Source organism: Suncus etruscus, chromosome 12, assembly GCF_024139225.1.
Source record: "Suncus etruscus isolate mSunEtr1 chromosome 12, mSunEtr1.pri.cur, whole genome shotgun sequence".
Taxonomy (NCBI): Eukaryota; Metazoa; Chordata; class Mammalia; order Eulipotyphla; family Soricidae; genus Suncus; species Suncus etruscus.
This window is the reverse complement of record NC_064859.1, coordinates 98,304,286-98,318,257: the sequence shown is the minus strand read 5'-3', so window position 1 is coordinate 98,318,257 and position 13,972 is coordinate 98,304,286. Positions and strand designations below refer to the sequence as shown.

Below are 13,972 nucleotides of genomic sequence, written 5' to 3'. Positions count from 1 at the left end.
AGAATCTCTACATCTGTCTCATCCAGTCTCAGCCAGCATCTGCCAGTATATTAGAGTCCTCAACTCACACAATGGGCCTGTGAACAAACGTTTCTGACAGCATATTTTAAGGACAGTTCTTCTCAGGGCCGATGGCAGTGATGGTGTTGAAAATGTTGTGAGCTTTCCTCACAAAACCATCAGCCAAAGCCACATTGGTCCAGGAGAAATGTTTTAAGTCAAGAGCCTCAGATCAATAAGAAGCGTAAATTGTTATTTGGGAAACTCGTCATTTCAATACACATTTCCCCCCAATCATGAAAGCATTGTTCCTGCAAGTAGCCAGTGACATAAAATGCTGAGGATTTTCAAATGAACGTGCCAAAAACCAGACAACAGGAAGTAGAAATTTCTCAAGCACGTCAAAAGATAAACACATTATTTGCTTCTGAAATTTCGCAGCGCAGTCTGCAAAGATGCCATTGACATGTCACGCGAACGTCCTTTAATTTTCTACATAAAATAGAGCAGTGTATAAGCAGTTGAGTTTTGACCATTTTTCCAACTTACTGAATATTCATTCCCTTTACAAGACAAAGAATGATTGGGAATGATCCAGAAACACCCTCCACAGAACCTACAGTCTGCCGTGAACTGTCACTGAGCCAAACATTCCACCCAGAAAGAGAAACACATTTAGGTTCCCAGTGGAGGGGGGATGTTGGCTGAAGGACTAACCCAAGGTCCAAGAATAAAAATGGTGGATTCCATCCCAGATTTCCACTTCTTTCTGGCTGGGTTTTAATGTCCCCTGTTGCTCGCTGGGTCTTTGTTTCACCTAGACCAGGAGCGCAGGACTGAGACTTATACCTGAAATCACACATTTTCTCCATGTCCACCTTACCAGACCAGTCAGCCTCCACCACCCCCCAGGGAGAAATTCTAAAAGGAGTCCTGGAGACTAGCACCTCCATCTTTCTTCTTCCTCCTCAAAATTCCTGCTTCACTACTTTTTAAATTTTATTTTATTAAAGTACTGTGAGAAAATGCCCTCTTTCAACACCAAACACAAGTTCTCTTTGCTAAGAAATGCAAATAAAGATCTTGTTTTTTTTAAATTCCCCCCAAACAAACCCCAACTATGTCTGAAAGTCTAATAATGTAGTTCACACTCAAAAGCAGCCTCGTATTGCATGAACTGATGTCGAATCCATAGCTGACACTAAGGATCTTCCTGGAGAGTGGAGGAAGAAAATTCAGCTGGTAATAAAAATGAAATTCCAGGGCATGGTCAATCAAGGGCATTTTGGCATTTTTCTTTCCTGCCCACTCTTGTAGATCATTGTTCATATGCACCTGTGTGGTTTTCCTCTCCATCTCTTCCTGCTTCAGCTGATAAAAGAGAGTGACCCAAGAGAGTTCAGGACAGACTCTGGACAGCAGTCCCAGGACATAGGTGACTTTATAAAAAGCGTTGGACCTGATAAGAGATGAGAGATGAGAGAGGGGGCACTCCTCCATCCTGGGGTCTCACAACTGTACTGAGTGATTCCTGCAATTCCTGCAACACAGCTTCCCCCCCACCAATTTCTCCACTCACAGAAACACTCATCCCCTTCACATATGGAGAGATTCACGAGGTAGAGAAACAAGAAGCCAGGACACAAATCGGCTCATAAATTATGGAGAGGAAGAAAGAGAAAGAGAAAGTGCCTCCCCTACTTCTTTTCATTCGGGATTTAAGTTGGAATCTAACATCTGCATCTGGAATTTCAACAGAGAGAAATGGCTTTGCCCAGGAATTGTTCTCTCTTCTTTCCTTTTCTTTGCGTCAAGGAATAAAATGTCACTCTAAGAGTTTTCTTCTCAAGAGAAGGAAAAATCACTGATAAGACACACAAGGGGGCAAAAGTTAGGTAAACTAGTCACAGAAATCGAAGCACAGGCTTTGCATGTTGGAGCATTTGCATTTGCATTGGTCCCAGCACAACATGGGACCAGGAGTAAAACCCACACCAAGCACTGATCCAAGGGTGGCCCCCAATACTGTCTTCTGTGGCCTCATAACAAAACAAACATGGTGAGGAAGGGCCAAATGGGGCAAGAGCTTAAGTAACAGAGCAGATGCCCAGCTTGCAAAAGGCCTCAAGTTCAATCATCAGAACCACTAGGGCTCCCCAAACATGACCAGGTGAAGCCCTGAGGGAGAAATAAAAGCATGTATTGGGAGTGAAAACCTCTACCCCTGAAGAAGCAAGTTCTAACCGCTGTAGCAGTCTCCAGACTAGATGCCCCAGACCCCCAAAACAGGAACCCTGGCAAAAAGGGCACTTTTCAGAGCAGGACTCCAGGGCATATTGCCAGCAGGACACTACCTGTGTCAGTTCCTAAGAAAACAACCAATTGTATGAGCTCAATTTTCTGGGGTACGCTTTTATTGAAAGGCCAGGGCGCAAATGAGGATCAGGGATTACTCAAGTGACCATGTGGTGCTAGGCAGGAAAACAGTTAGCTGAGGGTAAAGAAAGGCAAATACTTTAATCCCTGTACTATTTATTGTTCCAGTCCCCTCCCCACTTAAAAAATCTTTTTGTTTTTATATTTTGTTAGTTTGTTTTGAAGACATCCCTGGCTACTCCCAGCGTGGTGTTCAGGGGTCACTCCCAAACAATATTCAAAGTCCCCAATGGTGCTGGGTCTCAAACCTGGGGTTCTCCACATGCAAAAAGTATAAGCCCCCTTACTCCCTTGAAACAGCTCCTGGGCCCAATTCAAATTCTCAGTGGCTCGGAGTTGGAACAGATTCAGGTTTTATTTCTGCCCACATATGTTGTTTTCCGCCTCCAGAGAACTCGAAGGGAGGCATTTGTTAAGGGCCTATCACTCAGCGCTTCCATAAATACCAGCTGTGTGCCTGGTCTTGGAGTGTGTGAGCAGGAATGGGTGACACTGGGCTTTCTGCTCCCCAGAAAGCTGCTTTCCTGGCTGGGCCACAAGTGTAAAGCCGTGGAGGCCCCAGGGATCCAATGATGCGCCCGAATCGCACAGAATTCATGCAATTCTCATGCTAACATGCCTGCCCAAGATCAAAGTACTTCCAAGGAACTGAAGTTCCTACATCTCTCTGAACCCAATTTCACTACAGTCGCAAGTTCTGTCTTTCTCCAGGTAGAGCTGGGTGTGGAGTTCTTGATGCCACTTCCTGGCCCTGGAAGATACTTTTCCTCCCTTTTTCCCAACTTCCTCCAGTTGTCTCAACCATGCCTCCCCTAAAGAGCCCCACCCAAACACACCAATTCTCCCAGCCCCATGCTCATAATTCAATTTAGATCCATTTTTCAACTTCCTGACCTTCCTTAGGACACCAGACACCTTCAGAGCCCAGAATAACCTGTAATGTTCTTACCATCTTTTCTCCAAAGGAAACAAACACCTGCTAGCCAATTCCCTGTGGGTACAGAGATGCCCCATGGGGAAGAAGGAAGAAGGCTAGCACCAAGCCACACAACTCCAGGTCTAAAGCCAACAACTGTGATTAAATCCCAACCAATCTACCAGATACTGGCTTTCCACAGAGCAGGCACCTTCGAAGTGGGCTGGGGAATGACTGAGCCAAGGCAGGAGAGGGCCTGCTGAGCTCGGCCAAAGTTCTGTTCTGCAGATGCCAAGGGCAAGTGTCCATGTTTGCCATGCAAGGCTTCTCTCTACTTCCCAGTACCACACGGTGTCCCCTGAGCTCCACAGGGTGTAAAAGCCAGAATCAAACGTTGAATTCTGCTTAGATTAAGAGAAGGGGGGCACAAAAGACAGGGCAATGAAGAAAAACAGTCGCTGGGGCCCTTAATCTGGTACCTAGAGAAATCAGGGAACAGGGGACTACTTTACACAGCTCAAAAGGGCCCAATTCTCTCACACAAGCATTGAATATTCAGAGTAAATAATTCAGGGTCTACAGTGGTAGGGTGCTGGCCCTGTGTGTAACCCATCTGGGTTCTATCCCCATCTAGAACAAGGAGTAAACCCTGAGCTTACTTTATTTATTCACATCTCAATGGCTTTATTGACATTTCGGGGTGTCCAGTGCGAGGGCCCTCCCCGTACACGCTCATGCATGAGGGCTTCCAACAAGGCACTCACTGGAATTTGGGGGAGCCTGTAGATATCCCTGAGACAACAAGAACAGGGCTTTGCTTCTGGAGACAGAGGCTAGAGGGAAGGGGAGGTCTTCATGGGCAAGTGAGAAAGGAGCACCTCACATACACAAACGCCAAGGTCCCTGTCTCTCCAGGATGCATTTGGGTTCAATCCCTGAACACCGCCAGGAGGAAGCCCTGAGTGCTGCCTCAAGACAAAACAAAACAGGGACCAGAGTGATAGGATACCAGGAAGGATGTTGGACTTAGATGTGATGGTCCATACTGCCTCCATTCCTTGCATCCCATATGGTCCCTTGAACTCCGGAAATGATCTTTGAGTGCAGAGCCAGGAGTAACCCCTGAGCACCACAGGGTGCAAGAAACCAAAAACAATAACAAGAACAACAAAGCAACTCCCATTCCCACCCCAACCCTGGGGTCCTTTTAATGCATCTCATATTCAGATGTTGCAGAAATGGCCATTTTTACCAAATGGCCAAACAACACTCCAGTTGGGCGAATTCAACCAAAAGAAAACTCGGCCGAAGCGATTAGTTCTATAGAAAAAGAGGCATTTCAGCATCTCTAGAGTTAGAAGACCAAAATCGGGAGACTCCACGCTGGCAGAACGGGCTGTCATTTGCTTTCCTCCCAGGCACATTTTCTCTGGCTCCGTTTAGAAATGACTCCACCAAGTGGCCTCTACCCCGCCCCACTCCCCCGGGATCTGAGCCAGGCTTGATTGCTCTCATCGCTGGGAAGGGTTTCAGCCTAATTATCCCTTTTCTCAAAATCACCATGTGATATCCCGCTCTGCTCCAGTAACATGCGATAAATAAAATAAAGCGATTAGTTGCCAATAAAAAATGAATTACAAGCTAAGATTTCCTGCTGTCAGCTCATTCTTTTTCGGTTACTCATTTCTAACTTCCTCTTCTCCTTTTGGAGCTCATCAGGTCTCGCCTGCTGGATCTGGGGCAGGAATGAGGATTTTCCCATAAGTGCTTTGATAGATCTTCCTTTAAGAGGTGAAATGGAGGGGCCAGGGGCCGGGTAGGTGGCGCTGGAGGTAAGGTGTCTGCCTTGCAAGCGCTAGCCAAGGAAGGACCTCGGTTCGATCCCCCGGCGTCCCATATGGTCCACCCAAGCCAGGGGCGATTTCTGAGCACATAGCCAGGAGTAACCCCTGAGCGTCAAACGGGTGTGGCCCAAAAACCAAAAAAAAAAAAAAAAAAAAAAAGAAATGGAGGGGCCAGAGAGATAGCACAGTGGGTAGGGTTCTTGCCTTGCAAGAAGTCGACCCAGATTGTTTGTTCCCCGCAATCTCACATGGTACCCTGAGCACTGCCAGGATTAATTCCTGAGTGCAGAGTCAGGAGTGGCCCCAGAGCATGGAAGGGTGTGGCCCCCAAAACAAAAATAAAGCAAAAATAAAATTTAAATAATTTTAATAAAAGATACAAACATCACACATATCTGTACTTCAAATAGAATTTAGCAGGAAAGGAGAAAATGGGGGAGCTTTTTTGAGGGTCCACACGAGGAAGTGCTATGGGGTTATTCCTGGCTCTGCACTTAGAAATTAACTCTTGACAGGCTCAGGGACCATATGAGATGCTGGGGATCGAACCCTCGTTGGCCATGTGCAAGGCAACCACCCTCTCCCACTGTGCTATCTATCAATCCAGCCCCAGGGAGGAAATTTATTTTTAAAACGTGAAATTTCCGGGACAGGGAGCTAGTTGCTGACCCGGGTTCAATCCCCAGCACCCAATATTGTTCCCCAAAGTTAACAGAAGTAACTCCTAAGCATCTCTAGGCATGGCCCCAAAAAGTTGCTTTATAATCATAATTATTAAATTCTCTAGAATAAAGACTCAAGAGGAAGCTCATGTGGTAGATCATCACATGCCTAGTACAAGGAAGGTCCTGGGTTCAGCCCCCAGTACCACATTCTGCACCCTTTGCACCCAAACACAACCAGGTTGAACATAGCTGGGTGACGCAACACAGTCCCCTAAAAAAGATTTAAATAAAGCCAAATTCTCCCATGACCCGCCTGAAGTTCCGACAGAATTTATAGGTATTCCTTGAGTGCCTGGCTCTCTGTGAAGGCATCAAATTGGATTTCACCAAATTGTCAGAATGACTGATTTGACTCCATTTTACAAAGCCATACAATATTCATCAGCAGCAAGAAATGTGATTTTTCAAATGGTCTCTGATTTTCAAGTGGTCTTGGTTGTCCAAGTCTTTTTTTGTTTGTTTGTTTGTTTGTTTGTTTTGGTTTTGGTTTTTGGATCACACCCAGCAGCGCTCAGGGGTTACTCCTGGCTCTATGCTCAGAAATCGCCCCCTGGTAGGCTCTAGGGACCATATGGGATACCAGGATTCAAACCACCGACCTTCTGCATGCAAGGCAAATGCATTACCTCCATGCTATCTCTCCGGCCCCGTTCGTCCAAGTCTTAACTAGAATAAAGTTGATCCGTTTATGATTCTGGCTTTGTATGACACAGAGAACAAAGATTTTCAAGAACTAAGATTAGTCTTGACTTGTTTGTCTGTTTGATTGTTTGTTTGCCTGCTTTGGAGAGGTTCTAGGGCCTTCACACTTCACACCAGAAAAACACACAACCTCCTACAGCCAAATCCCTTGTTGGCTATTTGACTTCCTACAGTTTAAATGTAACTGGGCAACAGGCATAATACGTTTTAAACTAAAGAGGCCCCAGATTGGCTGCAGCTGAATGACACACATCAAATTCTGAGGATCTAGTGGGACAAGACATGTTCATCACAAAAACGGGCTCAAAACAGTGACATTGACAGGAACAGAGGAGCTTTTGTGCAAATTCTCCAAGTTCTTGATTTTAAGGGACAGGAAATAATTTACCAAACCATTTACAGGGGCCAAAGCAATAGCACACCAGGCAGAGTATTTGCCTTGTAGGCAGCCAACCCAAATTCCATCCTCAGCATCCTATATGGTCCCCTGAGCCTGCCTGGATTGATGACTGAGGGCAGATCCAGGAGCAATCCCTGAGTGTTGCTGGATGTGGCAAAAAAAAAAAGGACAAAAAAATTCTAAAAATCATTTGTAAGGTAGGTTTTATTCTTTTGTTTCTGTTTTTGTTTTTGATTTTTGTTTTTGGGGGGGGCACATCCATTTGATGCTCAGGGGTTACTCCTGACTAAGCGCTCAGAAATTGCCCCTGGCTTGGGGGGACCACATGGGACGCCCGGGGATCGAACCTCGGTCCTTCCTTGGCTAGCGCTTGCAAGGCAGACACCTTACCTCGCTGCCCCCCCACTTTTTTAATAATTATCTGTTCATGAGGATTACAACGATGAGGCTTTGAAATCAGTCTCTCTCAAGAAACATGATAATTCCCTTAGGGGGAAAAAAAACAACACTTAGGAGATAGAGAGTACCATGGAGAGGGCACTGGGTCTTAAAGCAGCCATGCTGGGTTCAATCCCCAGCATTCCTTAGGGTCCCCTGAGTCATACCATGAGTGACTTCCTAAGAGCAGAGCCAGGAGTAAGTCCTGATCACTGAGTCCACCAAAACAAAACAAAAATCCAAAGGGAAAAAACAATTTTTAAGAAGTAGCTTCTCAGTCCTATGGATTTCCACATGGCCTAAGTGGTGGCCTGATCTGGTCTTTCAGACATACCCAGTGATGGTGAAAGTCTCAGAATCCGAGCAGGAGATACCAGCCCACACTCCTGAATGGAGCCCACGTGAGCAGGAATACTAGAGAGCCCAGAATGTTCCAGTGAGGACTCAAGACAGGGCTCCCCACCATCCCAACTAAGGTCAGAGTCAGAGCAACTATTTGTGCAGGAAAAACTCTGGGCCACGCCCTCAGTGTGCCCACCCGCCACTCCCGTGGAAGCTTTACTAAAAGTGCAAGGGGGGGGTAGATAGGCATGAGAGTGATAAAGAGGGTGACAGTCAGTGCTAAAGAGCAAGCAGCTGGCACTGCCCATGCCAGGCACTCAAGTGCTCTGAGTCACCAGGACGCACAGCTTCTAAATGAGATGCACTCAGGGAACCTGCATTAGTGGTTCCTTGATCCACACAGCTAGGCCCGAAGGTGGTGTGAGCATTTATCTCAAGTGATAGGTGGTAGGCTTGAAGCCTTGAAGCAACAGAGGGGAGCATTCACGACCCCCCAGAATTCAGGGATGAAAGCTTCTGCCTGGTGGATCCCTCAGAGTCTGCTATGCGCAACTGGGACCGGGAAGAAATCAGAGAGAATCTGATTCATGTCACCACACCACTTCTGTGCTGGGCACTTCTCCTGCTCTACCCCAGAGAAATAGCTAGGCCAGTCTGGGCAGTGCTCAGGGGCTGCTCCTCCCAGCAGTGCTCAGGGGACCATCCAAGTGACGCCTAACTAGGGATCCAGAATGCAAAGTCCACACATTTGCCCTTTCATGCCCCTGGTACTCTTGACCCTTTCCAAAGGGGTAACAATCAGGAGGTGAAGACACCCTAGCACAGCCTTTCTATCTTTCCAACTCTGGTTTTCTGGCCTATTTCATCAGCAGCAACTGTTTGACACAGAACAGCCCCCGGGTGGGCCGGATGCTAAGCTGGTTCTAGAAGCCAGTTTCCAGCCCTGGCAAGGCTCATCTCAGAAAACCATGCCGGAAGCAACTGGCCCCTTGGTGGAGCTGACATGGTGCCCAGAGCCTCAGCATCACCCGGGCATGCTGTCCCCACCCACCCACCCACACGCTTTTGGTCACAGCAGGTCATGCTGCTGCCCAAGATAGAGTCTGGGAAAGTCCCCGAAAATCCAGAGGGATCCACCCACCCCCACTTCACACATAGCAAAAGGAAGGAGGGAAGGAGGCAGAAAGGAGAGTCATGGCTGTCTTTGCTAAGATGGACATTTTTATTCTTTATTTTTGGAAAAATGGCCCAGGATAAAAATGACACAGGTCAGAGAAGTCTGAGCTATTCTATCTATCCACTCACTATCTTGAATTCATCAAATAGAGAGTTAAGGCAACACAAATGGTCTATGACTCAGAAAATACCCGCCTTGCAAAGCACAAAGGCAGAGGAAAGAGAAAAGCAAACAAGAAGTCATGTGCAAGATCAGCAAATCCGAGACCCGGGTTACGTCCCCAGCACCATCAGATATGGCCCTGGTGGTCTGTAACCCTTCCCCAAAGCCCTTTTACCTAATTTTCCTTTTGAGATGTTAATCCCACCTGGATGGGATTAAATAAATAAAGAATTTAAATAAAGAATAAAGAAGTCTGGCTGGGGGGAGGCAAGAGGAGAAGCAGAAAAAGGCAGGGGAGGGGGCAGCAGAAAGCTTAGCAGAAAAGCATATGGCGGACAGGGCTCTAGAATAAAAGCTAGCTGACTGATGAAATTTTAACTGGCTGCTCGTGAATTATTTCTCCACCGTTATCCTCATTATCAAACCCATCAGCCAAAGGAGCTAGAGGCACTGAGCTAGGGGAGGACTCACCCAACATGTGGTCTTTATATTTTATATTTTTATTTTACATCCCAGCACTCAACATCATGGAAATTCCCAACAGGCCAAATATCACAAGGAAAGGTTCCCCGGTTCTTCTGGGAGATGCTTGGGAAACCAAGAAAAAGAAAAAAAATCTATAAACCAAATCAAACATCAGTCAAAACTATCATTTGAGGGGTTATTCTGGATTTGTCTACTAATGGCCGGCTTTTCTCTGACACAGAAGGTGGGGTAGGTGGGTCAGGCACAGATGTTGGATTGTGCAGAGTCTGAGTTGGGTGTAAGCAGGCAACTGAGTCAGGAGACACCCATCAGCTTGATGGAGTCATAGCTGCAGGAGACACCAGCTTCTGGGTGCTGTTCTTTCAACAGTGCTCTGGCGACAGTTTCTGGTTCATGGGTGTTGTCCTGAGAACAATTTTGAGGAGACTCGTAAAGCCAAGAGGTTCTCCAGCGGGTTCCCGGGAAGCATCCACAGCCCCCAAGAGGAGATATTTATCCAGGACATGTGATTGTGGATCCGATGAGCTGTGTGCTGTGTTTCCACACCACACTCAGCACATAGTGAAGGGTTGAAAAATCAGTTCCGAGGGCTGATTCCTCTGCTTTGCTGATGAGTGTCCCACAATGAATCCAGCTCTGGGTCATTTTCTTGCCTACTCCAGTGTTGGTGAGCCATTCAGAACAACTATTGCTCATCCCAACTCACGGTGCTTTGTGGCAAAAAAAAAAAAAATTGGCGACTCTCTTGAAGGGTCTCGAACCCTTGGCAGGGCCAGTTTCTTTTCTAACCATGGGGAGGAGGGACAGGCAGCTGGACACACACAACTTTTCTAGGAACCTCTGGGCTGAACCCATGTACAACTTCACAAAACCCTCACCCCAGGCTCCATCACCTCTCCAGGGAGACAGACCCAGGTCTCCTCCAACCCGGAGATGTTTCCATGTCTAGTGATGCTTCCTGACTCAGGCGAGTCTGTCAGGAGGCATGTGGGAACACATAGGATAAGTACCAGGAGCGACATGAAAGGAGGTCTGGGCCCTCCAAGGAAGTATGTCCCTCAGTGCCAGGGACTGGACTGTGCCCAAAGGGACCCAGGAGGCCAAGCTACTGCCAGCACCACAGAAACACCATCTCCCTCTCAGCCCAGACCCCAGAGCTGGGATCTGATCTACTCAAAGGGATGCTGGGCTGTTGGTGACCTACAAGGTCTGCCGGAAGCACAGTCGAGGAATCACACATGTCCAGGGAGGTGGAGTCCATTGTCCTCTGCCAGAGGGGGGTTTGACAGCTTGAGATGGGCCTACCACAATGTGGTGACTTACTCTAGCAGAAAAGTTAACACTTCACGGAAAAATACAGGAGAGAAAAAGGAGTCACCCTTATTTGTAATGTCACATATCCTGGGTTTAATTAAATTAACTCCTCACATAGAAGATGAGAGAAAATGCGGCAGATGTTTACAGACTTACATAGAGTTGTTCAAAAAACCTTCAGTAGGGCCATAGCGAGAGTACAGTGGGGAGGGTGTTTGTATGTAATTGACCCAAGTTCAATCTCCAGCATCCCATATGATACCCTGAGCACAGGAGTAACCCCTGAGCACCATTGGGTATCTTCTCCCCCAAACAAAAATCAAAAATTCAGTAAATAAATCATATATACCTTCCCTAAAAATTAAATTTCCTGGTCATCTATTTTCAATCAACTAGAATATTTGGGGGGAATTGGGAGATCATGTTTGGTGATGACTCCTGGTGAAGTGCTCCAAGAACACTCAAAGATGTGCCCAAAAACAGAATAGGCAGTGCCAGAGATCCAGTCTCAGGACGTCCACCCTATAGGCAAAACAAACGGTCAGCATCTTGGAGCCATCTTCTTGGCCTTGAACTCAAATTTTAGAAGATGACTTCATCTATTTTTGTTTTTGTTTTGGGGCCACACCTGGCCATGTCAAGAGAAAACAGCTTGAGTTAGCAATGAGAACTCCAGTGAGAATTAAAAGTTCTAGATCATTCCAAACATGGAAGTGTTCTGAGAGGAAAGGAGAAAGAAAGACTATGCAAGTGGAAATTGAGATTTCCCAGTCTTTGGGCTCCAGGATTCTTGGCATAAATTGCAAACAATTGGCTGAGAGGCATCTCAGTGAGAAGGAACTTCTGGTCGACCCAAAACTCTCCATTCTGCATCCATTTCTGCAGCTCAGCAGTGTCAGCCGGCCCTGTGATAAGCTGCCTTCCCCGTAGAACAAATATCCTATCCTGGCTTTGCCCTGATCAAATAGCTTGGGCTTCTGTACCCAACAACCTGTTCTTGAACCATATGAGGTGGGGGCGTAACACAACTAGCAGAGACCGAGACCCCCATAAATGTGAGATATTCTTCATTGTGATTACTTGCTACATCCATAGAAAAATCACACTGAAAGTGGATGGGGGCATTGGTGATGGAAATGTTGCACTGGTGAAGGGGGTGTTTTATTTATGACTGAAACCCAACTACAATCATGCTTGTAATCATGGTACTTAAATAAATATTTTAGATAGATAGATGATTGATAGATAGATAGATAGATAGATAGATAGATAGATAGATAGATAGATAGATAGATAGATAGATAGATAGATAGATAGATAGAATGAAAATGGATGGGCAGAAACGTATGGACAGTACAGAAAAGAAATATCTCTTGAGGTTTTTCTGAATTGCTCTTTCATTGGCCATTACCCATTCAACTAAGGTTTTAGAGTCTAAAATAAGCACTCTGGGGGCTGGAGAAATAGTGCAGTGGGTAAGGTCTGCACGAAATCAATCTGGGTTCAAGCACTGCTAGGAGTGATCCCTGAGCACAGAGCCCTGAGCATAGCTAGGTATACCCCTAAAAAACACTATAAATAAAAAATTGTTCTTTGGGCTGGAGATATAATATAAGAGGTAAGCACTTTCCTTGCCAGAAACCAACCCTGGTTGGCTCCCCAGCAGCTCACATGGTCTCCTGTGTACTGCCAGGGGTCACTCTTGAGCATGGAGCTGGGAGTAGCCCTGAGCTATTGGCACAAGTGGTTCCCAAACCCCAAAATATAGTAATAACAATAATAGTGCAAATAATATAGTCACTTTGGTTTTTCTGTGGTTACATATGTTTTGAAGAGACATGCAATTATACTCATAAAACCTATAGTCTTATAAACCAGCATTACCTCTAAACATAAAATACACACACACTGTGGGAATTTTCATTCCAACAACAATTCACTAATAATCAACCGGGACCACGGTCATCTCCTGCCTTTACAACAGTGATTTTCTGGTGTTTTTTTCCTGATCCCTTCACAGAGTTCAAATTCACTCCCTTACAAGGATGACTGCAGGCTTTCTAACAGTCTCTTCAGCATCATTTTACAACTGGAGTGAAGTTCTCGGACTCCCCAAATCCCTGAGTTGGTCAGGGGAACCTCTTGGTTGGTTCACATGAAAGAATCAGGCTATTAAAGGCACTTGCACTGGAGGCACTTCAAAGACTAAATGGAAAAGTTCAAATAGGCAGAGTTCTCATCCCACCATCTTTCTCATCTCTCCCTATAAATATCTAGCTGGTTGCTCTGGGGCATAGCCCCAGATCTCTAGGCAGAGATGACAGTCTCACCCTCATGGTGAAATGAAAGAGTATGAGGGACACAAAAGCCACTCTAGGGAGAAGGGTTAGCTGAGGGAACCCAACACAAACTCTCTCAGCACCTCCCAGTAAGTCACACCACTCAGTCTTTCTCACTGGTCTGTATGGCAAAAGTCTTCCACCATACAGCAGCCATTCACTTCTGTCAACGTGAGACAAAGCTGGAAACTGGGAAGAAGGCCCTTCTTGAGAGAAGTTAGCTCTCACCTCCACAGTAGACTTCCCAGAAGCTGCCACTGGCCCTGGAGACAGACTCAGGCCACACAATGTGGTCTTCCCACAGAGAGCTGGTAGCCATGGAAATACGAAAGTAGGGCCCAGCAACAGAGAACAACCTGCCCCCAACTGCTTGGAACCCAAAATGATGAATTTTCTGATAGAGAATCACCTGATGGGCCAGAGAGATAGCACAGTAATAGGGCGTTTGCCTTGCAATCACTGACCCAGGACCAATGGTGTTTCAAATTCCAGCATCCCATATGATCCCCCATGCCTGACAGGAGTGATTTCTGAGCAGAGATCGAGGAGAACCCCTGAGCGCCACAGGTGTGGCCCAAACACACACACACACACACACACACACACACACACACACAAATCACCTGTTGAGGAGGCCCTGGGAGGTCATGCCTGCATTTCGGTCATCTCCTCAGGAATATCCACAGGTTGA

General features: G+C 46.4%; 2 protein-coding genes across 2 annotated transcripts in view; one reads left to right on the top strand and one right to left on the bottom strand.

Moving 5' to 3' along the window:
• FAM98A (family with sequence similarity 98 member A) overlaps positions 1 to 13,972 on the top strand; it is a 582,326-nt gene that overhangs the window by 371,010 nt on the left and 197,344 nt on the right. The window lies entirely within an intron of this gene.
• Positions 1 to 13,972, bottom strand: part of LTBP1 (latent transforming growth factor beta binding protein 1) — a 275,135-nt gene that overhangs the window by 188,091 nt on the left and 73,072 nt on the right. The window lies entirely within an intron of this gene.